Source organism: Diceros bicornis, chromosome X, assembly GCF_020826845.1.
Source record: "Diceros bicornis minor isolate mBicDic1 chromosome X, mDicBic1.mat.cur, whole genome shotgun sequence".
Lineage (NCBI taxonomy): Eukaryota > Metazoa > Chordata > Mammalia > Perissodactyla > Rhinocerotidae > Diceros > Diceros bicornis.
This window is the reverse complement of record NC_080781.1, coordinates 99129687-99146964: the sequence shown is the minus strand read 5'-3', so window position 1 is coordinate 99146964 and position 17278 is coordinate 99129687. Positions and strand designations below refer to the sequence as shown.

At 40.9% G+C, this 17278-nt stretch overlaps 1 long non-coding RNA gene across 4 annotated transcripts in view; it reads left to right on the top strand.

The window, feature by feature from the left end:
• The window catches only part of LOC131401295 (uncharacterized), a 62674-nt gene extending 46035 nt beyond the window's left edge, over positions 1-16639 (top strand). For 2 of the 4 annotated variants that reach the window (XR_009217634.1, XR_009217635.1), the window contains exons 3-5: positions 12846-13937; positions 15186-15432; positions 16100-16639. This is a non-coding gene — a long non-coding RNA (uncharacterized LOC131401295). Of the gene's footprint in view, positions 1-3459; positions 6030-12845; positions 13938-15185; positions 15433-16099 lie in introns of those variants that run through there. The other 2 variants (XR_009217636.1, XR_009217633.1) reach the window with 2 other exon arrangements.
• The last annotated feature ends 639 nt before the right edge of the window (positions 16640-17278 follow it).

Below are 17278 nucleotides of genomic sequence, written 5' to 3'. Positions count from 1 at the left end.
CATGCTCACATAGACACTTGTACACAAACATGCTCACATCCACCGTAAAGCCAACATCACACAGAGATGTGCTCACATACATACACATGCTCACACAGTCACTCACTCCCTTACCACACTCAAATGTGCCTGAAAATTCACTCACATTCAAAAACACCTATACATTCACACACATGCACTGCTTCACATAAACGTGCTAAAATATGCACTCAATCTCACGACCATTCTCACAAGTTCACTCACGCAGGGACTAAAATATATACACTCAGATGCTTCCCGATGCTCCCACTCACACTTTCACTTACACAAGCACATTCTTAAAATCAGGAACATGCTCACATAGACACTTGTACACAAACATGCTCACATCCACCGTAAAGCCAAACATTCGTTCACAGAAGAAAATACACTCATATGCACCTAACACTCACATGCTCACATTATCTTGCATAAATATGCACACACATCAACTAGCTCACAGCAACAAACCTGACACACATTCTTTCATGCACATGAACATGTTAACAGCATATTGTCCATAAAAAATTGCACTATATAGAGTTTAACAGGCAAGAAAGGCTTTATTCAAGACTATTGTAGTAGGGGAAAGAAATTAAACTCAACTCCACATACAACAGAGACAGGTGAGGATTCATGGCCAACAGGGAGGGTGAGGGAGTTAGTGAATGGAAAATTACTAAGAGGAACTTGGTTAGGTACCACGTTGGTTAATTTTGTGCGTCAACTTGATTGGACTAAGGGATGCCCAGATAGCTAGTAAAACATTTCTTGATGTGTCTGTGAAGGTGATTCCAGAAGAGATGAGCACTTGAATTGGTAAATTGAGTAAAGATAATTGCCCTCACCAATGCAAGCGGGCAACATGCAATCCACTGAGGGCCTGAATAGAACAAAACGGCAAAGGAAGGACGAATTTGCTCTTTGCCTGAGCTGGGGCATCCATCTTCTCCTGCTCTCAGACAGCGGTACTCCTAGTTCTTGGGCCTTTGGGCTTGGACTGGGACTTACACCATTGGCCCCCTGATTCTTGGGCTTTTGGACTCAAACTGGGACTTGCTCCCCTGGTTCTCAGGCCTTCAGACTCAGACTGAACTATACCACTGGCTTTTCTGGTTCTCCAGCTTGCAGACAGCAGATCATGGGACTTCTCAGCCTCCATAACTGCATGAGCCAATTCCTATGATAAATCTGCTCATATCTATATCTAACAGAGGAACAGAACCAATACGATCGATATATAAAGATATATATATGTAATTATAGATATCTAGATATCTTACATAGAGTAATCTATATATCTACAGCTAGATATATAGATTAATATAGATATCTAGATATCTACAATACAGATATTTAGATATAGAGATAGATATCGATCTATAGATATTGATAAATAAGATAGCTATAGATCTATAGATATCTTATTCCTTCTTTTCCTCTGGAGAATCCTGATTAACCCAGATATCAAAGGGGGCTGAGGGGGGTGGAACTTGATTAGATATCAAGGGGAGGGATGAAAAATTTGATTATATATGAAGGATGGGGGGGATTCTCGCTAAACTAGCTTAGAAGGATTTTTGCTAAAACTGGGCTTGATGGGCTGAAGATAGGGTCAAGCTTGAGGCCTAGTCAAGAATAGAGCTAAGAACAGCCTAAAGTTTGGTCAGGGAGAGAGTTCTTGTCAGTTACCCCTCTTGTATATAAGACTATATAGGTCTATTTCTTATTTGGTCACCTCTTGTTCATTAAGGACCAGCTGAACTATCTGTTGACACTTGGCAGTAGAGGATATTTGCTAGATGGTATGAGCGATCAGGCATTTAATGAGGGGGATTTCTGTGAAAAGAAAAAGAAAGACTGATGTTTGGAGTGGACTATTTAAACCCAGTTTCTGAGTCCAGAAGGAGAGCCAGTTGAGAAAATTTCTAGATCTGGGCTTGAGGCATGTTTAGATGGCAGAGTAAAGATGGCTGTGACAATCTGACGGGTTTCCTAGTTTGCAGTGAATGTTTTTGCTGATGGCATAGACATCAGAGAGGTTTTGGTAAGATCGTCCAGACTCATGATTATTTCCTGAAGTAGAGCATGAAAGATGTGGGAGTTTTGGTGAATTTCCTGAGTGGCCCATACAGCAGCAGTTCCCGGCACAAAGGTTGTCCATACATGATCTGCCATAGTGGTGAGTCCTTTGAAGTTTATATCATGTTGTCTAGCTTCGGCTCACAGGGCTTCTTTAGAGCCTATGGGGAAAGCCAGTTACAGGACAGCCTCGAGTTCCAGTAAGGACCTGGACAGTCAGCTTTGAGTTCTCAGTGACTTCAAGTCAGAAGGGTTGGAGAAAAATTGGAAATGTTAGTTTGAAGAGTTGCAGCCAGATATTGAAGGAAATTGGAAGAATTGAGAATTTGGTAAGGACTGACACAATATGCGAGATAGATAGCAGGATCTAGTCCAATTACAGGTAGGTAACAAAACCATGTAGTTTACAAAGAAGTGCAAAACAGCTCAAAGACAATGAACAGGACTAGAATCTGATACCTCACAGGGATGTATTTTCTATTTAAATATAAAATTGATCTCAACGGTCACCTCATTTTTGATCAAAGATAATCAGAGATTATTCTTGTTTATAAAATGTTTAGTCTCATTAGATTTGGCCTGATTATTTACCTGAGTGCAGCAAGAACGGTAATTGACCACATAGGCATGACTTTAAAAAAAACCTCTCAGTGCTGTGAAGCCAAGCCAAGAACTCACCAGCAGAATTTACCTGCAGTACCTGTAGATTTGGGCAAATTACTCTCTTCTTGAAGTCCCCAAAATATCCTGTTTCCCGGGCTTGCCAGGAGGTGACCTCTCCTACTGAACTGTAAGGCTGAGAAACCTGTAATCTAAGTACCAGGCCCGTTTTTCCAAGAGGACTTTGTAAGCATTGGCTCCATGAAGTGTCCTTTAGTTCCATAAAACTGTCTGGTCATATCTGATTATACGCATCATTCTGAAATATGATATTCCACTCAAAGCTTTGGTTATATAGTCAATTTTTTCAATTATGTTCTGTTACAAAGAAGACAGATTCTTATTGAACCTATGCAATTAATTTTATTACCACAAAAATAAGAATTTTTTTTTTTTTTTTTTTTTTTTTTTTTTTTTGTGAGGAGATCAGCCCTGTGCTAACATCCGCCAATCCTCCTCTTTTTTTTTGCTGAGGAAGACGGCCCTGGGCTAACATCTGTGCCCATCTTCCTCCACTTTATATGGGACGCCGCCACAGCATGGCTTGCCAAGCAGTGGGTCGGTGCGCGCCCGGGATCCGAACCAGCGAACCCCGGGCCGCCGCAGCGGAGCGCGCGCACTTAACCGCTTGCGCCACCCGGCCGGCCCCAAAAATAAGAATATTTAATAAGAATATTCAAATTCTGGAGTGATCAGGCAGGGGGAAAAGGGTAAATATTTTGTTTCTGTTTACAAAAGTATAATCTGCTAAACTGTTATGAATTTCGGATAGCTGAAGTTAGAAGAGAAAGGGGTTCTTTATATACAGAAAATAGAACATTAAAGCATCAGCGATAGTCCAAACAAAGGCCATAATCATCCTTAATCAGTTCACGCAGCCCTATGTAATTCTTGTTCTGCTTGATCTTGTGTTAGCCATCTCATGAACACATCGGCTTCTCCAATAAAGTTCTGGAAATCCTGACTCATTTCAGTGGTATAGTCTCAAAGTTATTTCAGTAAATGCCATTAGGGGTTCTGTGCCCCAGAGTACCTGGCATAGTCCTTCCTATGGGACTTCAAGACAGTCCCATTTTGTTGAAGACAAACACTCTGGCCTGTAGCAGACTGCAAGAGCTTTCAGGGAAGCGTCAAAGTAAAACAACCATTTATGGATGACAAAAGACTTAAAATGGCCGTGGTGAAAGATGTGATGAAAGTTAATTCTAAAAATAATGCAGTTGACAAGGACATTTGGTTGTTTCTGTGGCATACAACATTTTAAAATAATAACTGGAATTATGACTGATAGCATTATGCTGATGTTGTGTAATATCAGGCAGAGCAGCACCAGGATATATCATGGACAGCAAGGGCACTGACATTTCTAGGAACATAATACAATTTCTAAAATATTTATATTAATAATATTGTACCCATACAAATGTAAACTAGAGAAGGTTAAGCATCTCTTCTTCTTTGACAATGCTTCCCAAGCAACTCAACATAACAAACAAACCTAATTATTTTTAACATCTCTCAGTTTAAGGGCGAAAGAATAAACTCTTTGTGATTTTCCAGGAGCCCTCTGGAAAGTCTCAAAGTCACTTTGAGGTCAAGAAGGTTTCATTTGGGACTTGATTTGGGGAAGACAAAATATCACAAGTTGTTAAAAATGTGAAAAGGTTTGAACACTTGGCTTAATAGGATTATGGGTCACTAAGAAACTATTTGGCTACCCATTTAACCAAAGCGACAATAGAAGATTTCAAGAGTAAATGTTAGAAATAACATGGTTGAAAACAACATTATCTCTTTTAGAAGTGAGAAGACTCAGTTCTCTTACATAATAAAAGACATGATAAGTCAACATGAAGCACAGGAAATTATCCTGATAAGACACAGAATCTGTGCCTTCTAGGCAGGTTACCTAGAAGGTAAGGAAAAACCTTTTACAATCTCTTATTAAGAGCAGACCTAAGAAAATTTTGTCTTAGCAACTTTCAAATATGCAATAGAGTGTTATTAACTACAGTCGCCATGCTGTACATTACATCCCCAGGACTTATTTATTTTGTAACCAGGTGTCTTTTGACCACCTTCACCCATTTGACCCACCCACCCCCACCTCTGGCAAGCATCAATCTGTTCTCCCTATCTGAGTTCAGGGTTTTGTTTTTTTGTTTGTTTTGTTTTGTTGTTTTAGATTCCACATATAAATGAGATCATACAGTATTTGCCTTTCTCTGTCTGACTTATTTCACATAGTGTAATGCCCTCAAGGTCCATCCAGGTTATTGCAAATGGCAGAATTTCCTCCTTTTTTATGGCTGAATAATATTCCATTGTGTATATATACCACATTTTCTTTATCCATTCATACATTGAAACTAATATAACGTTAATATTCTCATAATCAGGAACGTGCTCACACGGATACTCACACACAAACACGCTTACATCCACCGTAAAGCTCAAACATTCATAAAAGAAAATACATTCACATGCACTTACACTCACATTTCATTCCACAAATATACTCACATATTAACTAGCTCACAGCAACGAACCCAATACATATTTGCTCATTCACAGGAACATGCTAATGTCCATGCAGCTCCTCACGGCAGTGGATCAGCAGGCAAAGAAAGGAGTTTCTATAGTAGTGGGGCAAGCTGATCCTGATTACCATGCAGAGATGTGAGCTGTTGCTATGTAATGGGGATAGGGAGAAGTATGTCTGAACTCAGAGGATTCATCAGGAATTCTTTCCGTGCTTCTCCTCCAGTAACAATGGTAAATGGAATCAGTATTAATTAGCTGTTGATTTCTTTATAATTTTAAGAATTGTTTACACTCGAGATCTTGGCTAAGTGGGGCTGAATGCAACAAAAAGTCTTGGGCTGTTGACTCAGAAATAACTCTAGGAAGCCTGCTTTTTAAGGTCTATCACGCTTAGCCTGGTCCTTTAAAAGAAGCATCTCTCTTTCTTTATTAATTCTTTGGAGGCTTGGGGTGAATTCAGCAGTGCTTATTAAACACCTTCCTGAGAGAAGTCAAGATGGTGGCATAAGCAGACTCTGAACTCACCTCCTCCTGCGGACACAGCCAATTTACAACTACTCATGGAAAAATTACCCCTGAAGGAGAACTGAAAACTGGATAAGAGGAACTCCTGCAACAAAGGACAATCCCAATTGAGGTGGAAGAGGCAGAAACTCCCGTCTGGAGAGGAAAAACGCCACCTTGACAAGCTGCCAGCTTCACAGCCACCCAGGAGCAGCCTAAAGGTATGCAGCCCTCCCTGGAGGAGCGGGGCCCTGAGCTGGGGAGCGCCCCCGCTGTAGGCATTTTGTGGACCTGGCACAATCGAGACGAGCGGCATAATATCTGACTTTGCCTGCTACTAAAACGTTGGGGAGTACCCCCAGAAAAGCTGGTTCACAAAGAAATTAAAACCGGCTCTTAAAGGGCCCACGTGCAAACTCACCCGTTTCAGAAAGCAACCTAAAATCACCAGAAAGAAAGGTGCACGGTGCTTTGGTGAAAAGAGACTCACCTGATAGGCGCTGAGTGCATCTCGGTGAGAGGTGAGACCTCTCCAGGGACTGGAACATTGGCAGCGGCCACTGTTGTGGCCTGGTGTGGGTGTGCTGACACAGACGCCATTGGAGTTCTCCCTGGGACCTGCTAGCCCACGGTTTGCCCCACCCACTAGAGCACCAATTTAATCCAGCTCAGCCAGGGCAGGCAGCCCACCCTAGGGACTGGCCCCACCCAACAACAAGCCCTCAGGCAACGTGTGGGCCTGCATAGATTGGTGACTGGATTCTCTGCAGCCTGGCGACTGAGCCCTCTTCAGTGGGGCAGGGCGTGCACAAGGAGTGGGTGGAGACTGTGGGGTGATGGTGGAGTGTGTGGGGCTCCCGCCAAGGAGAGACTGGGTCCACTTCAGAAGGTCGGGGTGTGCAACAGGGCAGGACTGTTGACTGTGTGTGTGGACCTGCGCGTGGCGGGGCTTGTCAGCTGCAGAAGACTTGTGCTTCTCAAAGACCCACATAGGGGGTTTGCCCCACCTTCCAAAGCCTGAAACAATTGGGTGCTCCTGTGCCTGAGGCCAGCCCCACCCAGCTGCAATCCTCAGAGAGCTGACAAGAGACCTAAAGGCTGGAGGCTTATAGCAATTGTAAGCGTCTGAGCCTAACAACCTGCCACGCTGGGGGCCTACTCACTTAAAAGAAATACTGCAACACAAATGTTGTATTAGAACTTGCAGCCAACTGTGCTGGGGCTTCCCACACCCGATAAGGAGACTGAAGGGCCCACAACAACTACAAGCAGCCGAGCATTACAACAACTGGCCAGGAGCATAACTCAGCCTCCCTGGGCGCCTACAGGGAGAGCAAACATGCCACAACAGAAGGACACATGTAGCCCACATAGGGGTCACTCCTGGAACATTGAGAACTGAGGGAAGCACACTGCAGGCCTCCTAAGGCATCACTTATATAAGGTCACCTACCCAAGAGCAGGAGACGTAGCTGACCTACCTAATACACAGACACAAGCACAGGGAAAGAGGCAAAATGAGGAGGCAAGGAAATACATTCCAAGTAAGGGAACAGGACAAAACCCCAGAAAAGGAACTAAGTGAAACAGAAATGAGCAACCTATCTGACAGAGAGTTCAAACAAAGAGTGTTAAGGATGCTTACTGATCTGGGGAGAAGAATAGATGAACTCAGTGAGAATGTCAACAAAGAACTGGAAGATATAAAAAAGAACCAATCAGAAATGAATAATACAATACTGGAAATGAAAAATTCACTAGAGGGACTCAAAAGCAGAGTAGAGGATATAGAAGAACGGATCGGCGAGCTGGATGAAAGACTAGAAGAAATTACCCAAGCTCAACAGGTAAAAGAAAAAATAGTTAAAAAGAGTGAGGACAGTCTAAGGGACCTCTGGGACAACATTAAGCACACTAACATCCATGTTATAGGTGTCCCAGAAGAAGAAGAGTGAGACAAAGGGGCAGGGAATCTATTTGATGAAATAATAGATGAAAACTTCCCTAACCTAAGGAAGGAAACAGACATCCAGGTACAGGAAGCACAGAGAGCACCAAACAAGATAAACCCAAAGAGGCCCACACCAAGACACATCATAATCAAAATGTCCAGAATTAAAGATAAAGAGAGAATCCTAAAAGCCGCGAGATAAAGGCAAGTTGCATACAAAGGAAACCCCATAAGGCTATCAGCTGACTTCTCAGCAGAAACCTTACAGGCCAGAGGAGAGTGGCACGATATATTTAAAGTGCTAAAAGGAAAAATCTTACAGCCAAGAATACTCTACCCGGCAAGGTTATCATTCAAAATGGAAGGAGAGATAAAAAGTTTCCCAGACAAGCAAAAATTAAAGGAGTTTGTCACCAAGAAACCAGTGCTACAAGAAATGTTAAAGGGACTGATTTAAGGGGAAAAGAGAAGACCACAAATAGGAAAAATTATCTATTTCCATGATAAGAGGGGAATGGATACAAATGCACAAAAAAGAGGTTAGATATGATATCAAAAACATAAAATGAGGGAGGAAGGGAGTAAAAGAGTAGAGCTTTCAGACAGAGGTCAAACTAAAGAGACCATCAATTCTGTATGGAGGACTACTAAAACACTGAGGAAAAAAAAAGTTAAAAAATGGCAGTAACTACATACTTACCAATAGTTACTTTAAACGTCAATGGACTAAATGCTCCAATTAAAAGGCATAGTGTGGCTGATTGGATAAAACAACAAGACCCCTATATATGCTGCATACAAGAGACACACTTCAGACCTAAAGACACTCACAAACTGAAAGTGAAGGGATGGAAAAAGATACTCCACGCAAATGGCAATGAAAAGAAAGCTGGGGTAGCAGTACTCATATCAGACAAAATAGACTTTAAAACAAAAACTGTAAAAAGAGACAAAGAAGCGCATTACATAATGATCAAGGGAACAATCTAACAAGAGGATATAACACTTGTAAATATCTGTGCACCCAACATAGGAGCACCTAAATATATAAAGCAATTATTAACAGACATAAAAACAGAAATAGACATTAACACAATAATAGTAGGGGACTTTAACACTCCACTTACACCAACAGATAGATCATCCAAACAGAAGATCAATAAGGAAACATTGGCCTTAAATTACACACTTGAACAGATGGACCTAGTAGATATATACAGAGCATTCCATCCAAAAACCGAAGAATACACGTTCTTTTCAAATGCACATGGAACATTCTCCAGGATTGATCACATATTAGGCCACGAAACAAGTCTACATAAATTTAAGAAGATTGAAATAATACCAAGCATCTTTTCTGACCACAATGGTATGAAACTAGAAATCAACTATAGGAAGAAAAATCAGAAAAGCCACAAATACATGGAGATTAAACAAAATGCTACTGAACAACGATTGGGTCAATGAAGAAATCAGAGGGATAATTCGGTACATGTGTGTGGTGATGGGTTGTAATTAGTATTTTGGTGGTGAACATGATGTAATCTATGCAGAAATAGAAGTATAATGATGTACACCTGAAATTTATACAATGTTATAAACCAATGTTACTGCAATAAACAAAAAATTAAAATGCAAAAAAAAGAAATCAAAGGAGAAATCAAAAAATGCCTGGAGACAAATGAAAATGAAAATACGACATGCCAGAATTTATGGGATACAGCAAAAGCAGTTCTAAGAGGGAAGTTTATAGCAATACAGGCCTATCTCAACAAACAAGTAAAATCTCAAATGAACAATCTAACAATGCACCTAAAGGAACTGGAAAAAGAAGAACAAACAGAGCCCCAAATCAGTAGAAGAAGGGAAATAATAAAAATCAGAGCAGAAATAAATGAAATAGAGACTAAAAAAACAATAGAAAAAATTAATAAAACCAAGAGCTGGTTCTTTGAAAAGATAAACAAAATTGACAAACCTTTAGCTAGACTCACGAAGAAAAAAAGAGAGAAGGCTCAAATAAGTAAAATCAGAAATGAAAGAGGAGAAATTACAACAGACACCTCAGAAATACAAAAGATTATAAGAGAATATTATGAAAAGCTATATGCCAACAAATTCGACAATCTGGAAGAAATGGATAAATTCTTAGAATGATACAACCTTCCAAAACTGGATCAAGAAGAAATAGAGAACTTGAATAGATCAATCAGCAGTAAGGATGTCAAAACAGTAATCACAAACCTCCCCAAGAATAAAAGTCCAGGACCAGACGGCTTCCCTGGTGAATTCTACCAAACATTCAAAGAAGACTTAATACATATCCTTGTCAAACTCTTCCAAAAAATTGAGGATGGGGGGAAGCACCCTAACTCATTCTACGAAGCCGACATTACCCTGATACCAAAACCAGGCAAGGACAACACAAAAATAGAAAATTACAGGCCAATATCACTGATGAACATCGTTGTAAAAATCCTCAACAAAATACTAGCAAATCGCATACAACATACATTAAAAAGATTATACACCATGATCAAGTGGGATTTATTCCAGTTATGCGGGGATGGTTCAACATTCGCAAATCAATCAACGTAATACACCACATTAATAAAATGAAGAATAAAAATCACATGATCATCTCAATAGATGCAGAGAAAGCATTTGACAAGATACAGCATCCATTTATGATAAAAACTCTGAATCAAATGCATATAGAATGAAAGTACCTCAACATAATAAAGGACATATATGACAAACCCACAGCTAATATCATCCTCAATGGTGAAAAACTGAAAGCTATCCCTCTAAGAACAGGAACCAGACAAGGATGCCCACTGTCACCACTCCTATTTAACATAGTACTGGAAGTCCTAGCCAGAGCAATCAGGCAAGAAAAAGAAATAAAAGGGATCCAAACTGTAAAGAAAGAAGTGAGACTCTCACTATTTGCAGATGACATGATTTTATATATAGAAAACCCTAAAGAATCCACCAAAAAAATTTTAGAAGTAATAAACGAATACGGTAAGTTGCAGGATATAAAATCAACATACAAAAATCAGTTGCATTTCTATACACTAACAACAAAGTAGCAGAAAGAGAAATTAAGAATACCATCCCATTTACAATTGCAACAAAAAGAATAAAATACCTAGGAACAAACATAACCAAAGAGGTGAAAGATCTGTACACTGAAAACTATAAAACATTGCTGAAAGAAATGGAAGACACAAAGAAATGGAACGATATTCCGTACTTTTGGATTGGAAGGATTAACATAGTTAAGATGTCCATACTTCCTAAAGCAACCTATAGATTCAATGCAATCACTATCAAAGTTCCAACAACATTTTTTACAGATACAGAACAAAGAATCCTAAAATTTATATGGAACAACAAAAGACCCCAAATAGCTAAAGGAATCCTGAGAAAAAAGAACAAAGCTGGAGGTATCATACTCCCTGATTTCAAAATATACTACAAAGCTATTGTAACCAAAACAGCATGGTACTGGTACAAAAACAGATACACAGATCAATGGAATAGAATCGAAAGCCCAGAAATAAACCCACACATCTATGACAGCGAATCTTCGACAAAGGAGCCAAGAACAAACAATGGAGAAAAGAAAGTCTCTTCAACAAATGGTGTTGGGAAAACTGGACAGCCACATGCAAAAAAGAAAAAAAGAAAATAGACCCCTATCTTACACCATACACAAAAATTAACTCCAAATGGATTAAAGACTTGAATGTAAGACCTGAAACTATGAAAATTCTAGAAGAAAACAGGCAGTACACTCTTCGACATCGGTCTTAGCAACATATTTTCAAGCACAATGTGTGATCGGACAAGAGAAACAATAGAAAAAATAAATGGGACTACATCAACCTAAAAAGCTTCTGCACAGCAAAGAAAACCATCAACAAAATGAAAAGGCAACCTAACAATTGGGAGAAGATACTTGCAAACCATACATCTGATAAGAGGTTAATCTCCAAAATATATAAAGAACTCATGCATCTCAACAACAAAAAAACTAACAACCCAATTAAAAAATGGGCAAAAGACCTGAACAGACATTTCTCCAAAGAAGATATACAGATGGCCAACAGGCACATGAAAAGATGTTCAACATCGTTAACCATCAGGGAAATGCAAATCAAAACTACAATGAGATAGCACCTCATGCACATCAGAATGGCTATAATTAACGAGACAGGAAACAACAAGTGTTGGAGAGGATGTGGAGAGAAGGGAACTCTCATACACTGCTGGTGGGATTGCAAACTGGTGCAACCACTATGGAAGGCAGTATGGAGATTCCTCAAAAAATTAAGGATAGAACTACCATATGATCCAGCTATTCCACTGCTGGGTATTTATCCAAATGACTTGAAAACGCCAATGCGTAAAGGTACATGCACCCCTGTGTTCATTGCAGCATTATTCACAATAGCCAAGACTGAGATGCAACCTAAGTGCCCATCAAGGGATGAATGGATAAAGAAGATGAGGTATATATACACAGTGGAACACTGCTCAGCCATAAGAAACCATGAAATCCAGCCATTTGTGACAACATGGATGGACATTGAGGCTATTATGCAAAGTGAAATAAGTCAGAGGGAGAAGGTCAAATACCGTATGATTTCCTTCATTAAGTAGTAGATAATAACAACGACAAACAAACACATAGAGACAGAGATTGGATTGGTGGTTACCAGAGGGGAAATGGGGAGGGAGGAGGGCGAAAGGGATAATTCGGCGCGTGTGTGGTGATGGGTTGTAATTAGTATTTGCGTGGTGAACATGATGTAATCTACGCAGAAATAGAAGTAGAATGATGTACACCTGAAATTTATACAACGTTATAAACCAATGTTACTGCAATAAACAAAAAATTTTTTTAAAAAAAGGTTAAAAAATAATAATAATAAACACCTTCCTGCTCCTGCTTTTTAAACACTTCTCCAACTCTCTGTTCTGACTGCATCCATTTCAACTTTGTATGTTTTTTTTTTCAAAGTAGCTTTAATCATGTTGAAATGTCAAAATTCTTATTTTCTCTCTCTTATGGCAGGTTTTTACTATCCCTGAAATCTGAACTATTTAATTTTTTATGACTCTGTCCCTGTTGGCGTGAGCCATCTCCAGGTGGAAATCAGGTAACAATTCACCCTGTGTAGCAGGATGCCTCCATATTGGAACACTTTAGTTTTGCCAGCAATGGTAGAATTAAAAGGACAGGACATGCGTGGGCTTCAAGGGTAACCCAGGACTCGAAGCCCTCAAGGGAAAGGGAGAAAGGATCCAAACTCTATAAGCTGAGGGTCTTGAAAATTCATTGGACTCCAGGCATGTCAATCCTCACCTTTCAGCAAATCAGCTTAGAGCTCACGATGGGGGAAGTAGACCTTTGTTGACTCTTCTAAGCTCCGCCTCCTGTCACCCGCCCATCCGATTCTTTCCCACCTCGTCCCATGCCACCTCAGGCGCAGTCATGGTTGGCTACTCCTCAGACCGCCCCCCTGCCTTTCCTGTAGCGGGGCCCCAATAGGCAGCGTCACAGACTGTTTTCCCCTCTGCCGCCATCACCTCCACCGCCCCGACCGCTTCCCGGCAGGCCTTGCTGCCAACAGGCTTCCGTCGGCTGCCATCACCTTGGTGGCCGCCATCTTTGCCACCTCTATCAAGCAGCCAGATCACTTTCTGGGTTCAGGCACTGCGTGGTGCGTCACTCCCGCCATGTCTGCCGTAGAGAAGGGAAGCCCAGCCCCAGGTGGCCAAAATGGAGCCAGTGGTAGGGTGGGCCAGGACCCGGGATCCACCAGGCCTGCGGAATGGGGGGCCGGAGTCGCGAGGGCTGCAGACCCTAGGGATTTCCAGGCAGTCGTGCAAGCCCATTTGTAGGAGGACGAGGGTGGGCAGGAAGTCCCCCAGCCCATCGTCGAGGAGGACTGGGATGTACAGCAGGTAGAAGAGGAGGAGGGTGTGCAAGAAGAGGAGGAGGAAGTTGAAGAGGAGGAGGAGGATGAAGAGGAGGATGAAGATGAGGGAGAGAACGACGAGGAGGAGGGAGAAGCAGAAGGGGATGAGGACGAGGAAGAGGAGGAGGAAGAAAGCAATGAGGAAGAGTGTGAGAATGATGCGGACAAAGTGGAAGAGGAGGATGGTAAGGAGGGGGCAGAAGTCGTCGTGGGCTTCTGTGGTCCCTGTTCTGGGATCTGGTCCATTCCCTTCTACACCGTATCGGTTAGAATGACCACGTCCTGGTCCGGGCCCATGCAGACTGCATGGGAGGGAACCCAAGGGAGGGAACCACGTCCCAGGAGCCAAGGTCTGGGAGGGCAAGTATCTGGCAGAGGGCACATCACCCTAGGAGCAGGAAGGACCCACAGAGAGGGCTGCATCCCACAAGGCAGAGGAACCGGTGGAGGTCAAGGTCTGGGAGGGCGGGGTGCTGGCTGACACTGCCGTGTCCTGGGGAGGCTGGGGCCTATGCACCCTAGGAGACTGAGGTGGTGAATGGAGGCAACATCTTCAGGCTCTTGGAACCTCTGTTGGTGCAGCTGGCTCACTTGCAGGCGACTCTTAGCACTTGCCTCAGGTGATTAAGCAACAGGTCAATGTTTTCAAAACACTTCAGGCTGAATGTACCCAATTCTATAAAGACCTGTACAGTCTTGAGAATAAGTACGATTTTTACAACCTCTCTTTGATGAGAGATCTGAGATCGTCGGTGCAATTTATGAGCCCACAGAAGGTGAATGTCAGTGGGAAGTAGGTGTTCAGGAAGGAGCTTGGGAGGAAATGGACAGTGAGCCTGAAGGAAAGGGGCAAACAAATGGTTTACCTCACTTTTGGTTGATGGCTTTTAAAGATGTAAAGATTCTTGGTAAGATGATCCAAGAAAATGATGAAATTGCCCTGGAGCACTTTTCAAGGATTGGGGAACCAATGAGTTTCACCATAGAATGTGTCTTTATTACAAACAAATATTTCCCAATGAAGTTTTGACACAAATATACAAAATGCTATCAGAACCAGACTTCTGATCCCTTCTTCTCCCACGGGCCAGAAATAATCAGCAGCACAGGGTGTGAGGTCTAGTGGAAACAGAGAAAAAAACATCATCACAAAATTATCAAGCAGCAGAAATGTGAGGGCCATGGAAGCGTCGTTTCAACCAGTAGGAACATGCCCAGCTATTCTTTTTATTTTATTTTATTATTTTTTTTAATTTATTTTTTTATTGAGGTAACACTGGTTTATACCATTATATAAATTTCCGGTGTACATCATTATATTTCGACTTCTGTATAGACTACATCATGCAAAAGGGGTAAAGGGGGACAATTGTGTGGTGGCAGATGGAAACAAGACTTCTTTTTTTTTTTTTTAACGAATTTCTATTCTCTAGGTTCTCCTGAGGGCAGAGTGCTGGATGTTGATACTGATTTTAAACTGAAATATTGTTTCCACGAACTTGTGGTCCCGAAGTCCGTATCATTCTTCGCTAAAGAAGCGGCTGAATGTAAGTATGAAAACGTTGACGAAGTGGCCCAAGAAGCTGGAGGTGAAGAAGAGGAAGAGGCTGAATATGAAGAAAAAGAAGAAGGACTCGAAATGGACAGGGGCTCAGCAGAGGGCAGCCCCGGAGAATCCAGGTATTAATGTGTAGCCTTGACGATCATTCCTGACATATACCTGTTACTGACAACTTTATGTTTTGAATTATTGCTGTAAACTAAATAAAAAAATTTTGAAATTCAGTTTTGAAAAAAAGTTTAACATTAATAATATACTTGTATTCTAGATAATATAGAAGGCAGTATATTCTGAAATGTACTTCATTCTTAGCTACAAGTCCTTTGTGCTGTAGCTATAAGACCGCTAGAGATGGGAAATTTATCAGACCTAGGAAATTTAGAGACCAATGTTTTTTGAGAGAATGGTCACCAGAAACAGCAGCTAAAGGGCCTAGGCCATGCACTGGCTGTGCCTTCTTCCCTGGGCCACAGAATTGTAGTCTCTTGTAATAGCGATGCCTTTGAGAAGGTGACTCCTTCCAAAGTAGTAAGACAGTATTTCATGATTAATTCACAAATATTAGTTCAATTTAGATTTTTGTATTTCATATGACATTCAAAAGAAAAGAAAATTAGTCATAGTAAAATTGTTTATCACTGAATTGGTAATTAAGTCTTAGCTTATATTTCCTCTCTCCATACGTCCCTCCCTCTGCCTCTCTCTGTCTCTCTCTGTCTCTCCCTCTCTCTTTCTGAATTTTCACGGCTGTGGATATCTGATAACAGCCTCATTCTCATTTTACAGATATGGAAACTGAAGGTCCAGGAGTATAAGGGATTTATGATTTGTGCAAAGAGCACAGGGTTTTGAGGTGGAAAGATTTATTTAAATCACAGAGTGGCCTCTCACGAAGAAAACCAAGCATTTATAGTGGTGGGCAAGAGGGAGACGAGGTTGGTGTGATCAAATGATTGAAGCATGTGCACCATGATATCCAAGGGTCTGGGTTATCAGAAGAAAACATTTTGTTTTCTCCTTGTCGAGACAACAGATGTACATAAGGTTGACTCATATTTAAAAAGCCACTGGTGCACATTGATGGTATACAAATTCTTAATTGACTCTTATTCCATCCTGCAGTTGGAAGGCGTAGAAAGAAATGGACGGCAACGGAAAAAATGAATTTGTTCTTCATGGATATTCTAGTTTGCAGTAGCCCAAAACACCAGTTTTGTTTCAAAGTTCATCACCCAACAGTGATGTTAACTGACATCTGACTTTACTCTTACCTTTTATGGATGTATTTGACAGCATTTCCTCACTTTAAAAATAAAAGCTTGTTTGAAGTGAATAAGCTGCAGATTTTTTTTTTTTTTACATATATAACACTGAGTCAAATCTATCTTTGTACCTTTTCTATCTGTTTTGGCCCACCTTACTGTCATTGAAAGGAATCTCTTTAAACTATTTCGTAAGCCTGTTTTAAATTCTTTTATTGCAGCCTCAAATAAATTAAAATAGAAAGTTATAAACACTTTATGTCACGACGTAGATGGTGGTCTAGCCTCTACTTCATTTTTTTTTTAAATTTTTTGTTTATTGCAGCAACATTGGTTTATAACATTGTAAAAATTTCAGGTGTACATCATTGGACTTCTATTTCTGCATAGATTACATCATGTTCACCACCAAAATACTAATTACAACCCATCACCACACACGCGCCGAATTATCCCTTTCGCCCTCCTCCCTCCCCATTTCCCCTCTGGTAACCACCAATCCAATCTCCGTCCCTATGTGTTTGTTTATTGTTGTTATTATCTACTACTTAATGAAGGAAATCATGCGGTATTTGACCTTCTCCCTCTAACTTATTTCAATTTGCATTATACCCTCAATGTCCATCCATGATGTCACAAATGGCTGGATTTCATCGTTTCTTATGGCTGAGTAGTATTCCATTGTGTATATATACCACAGCTT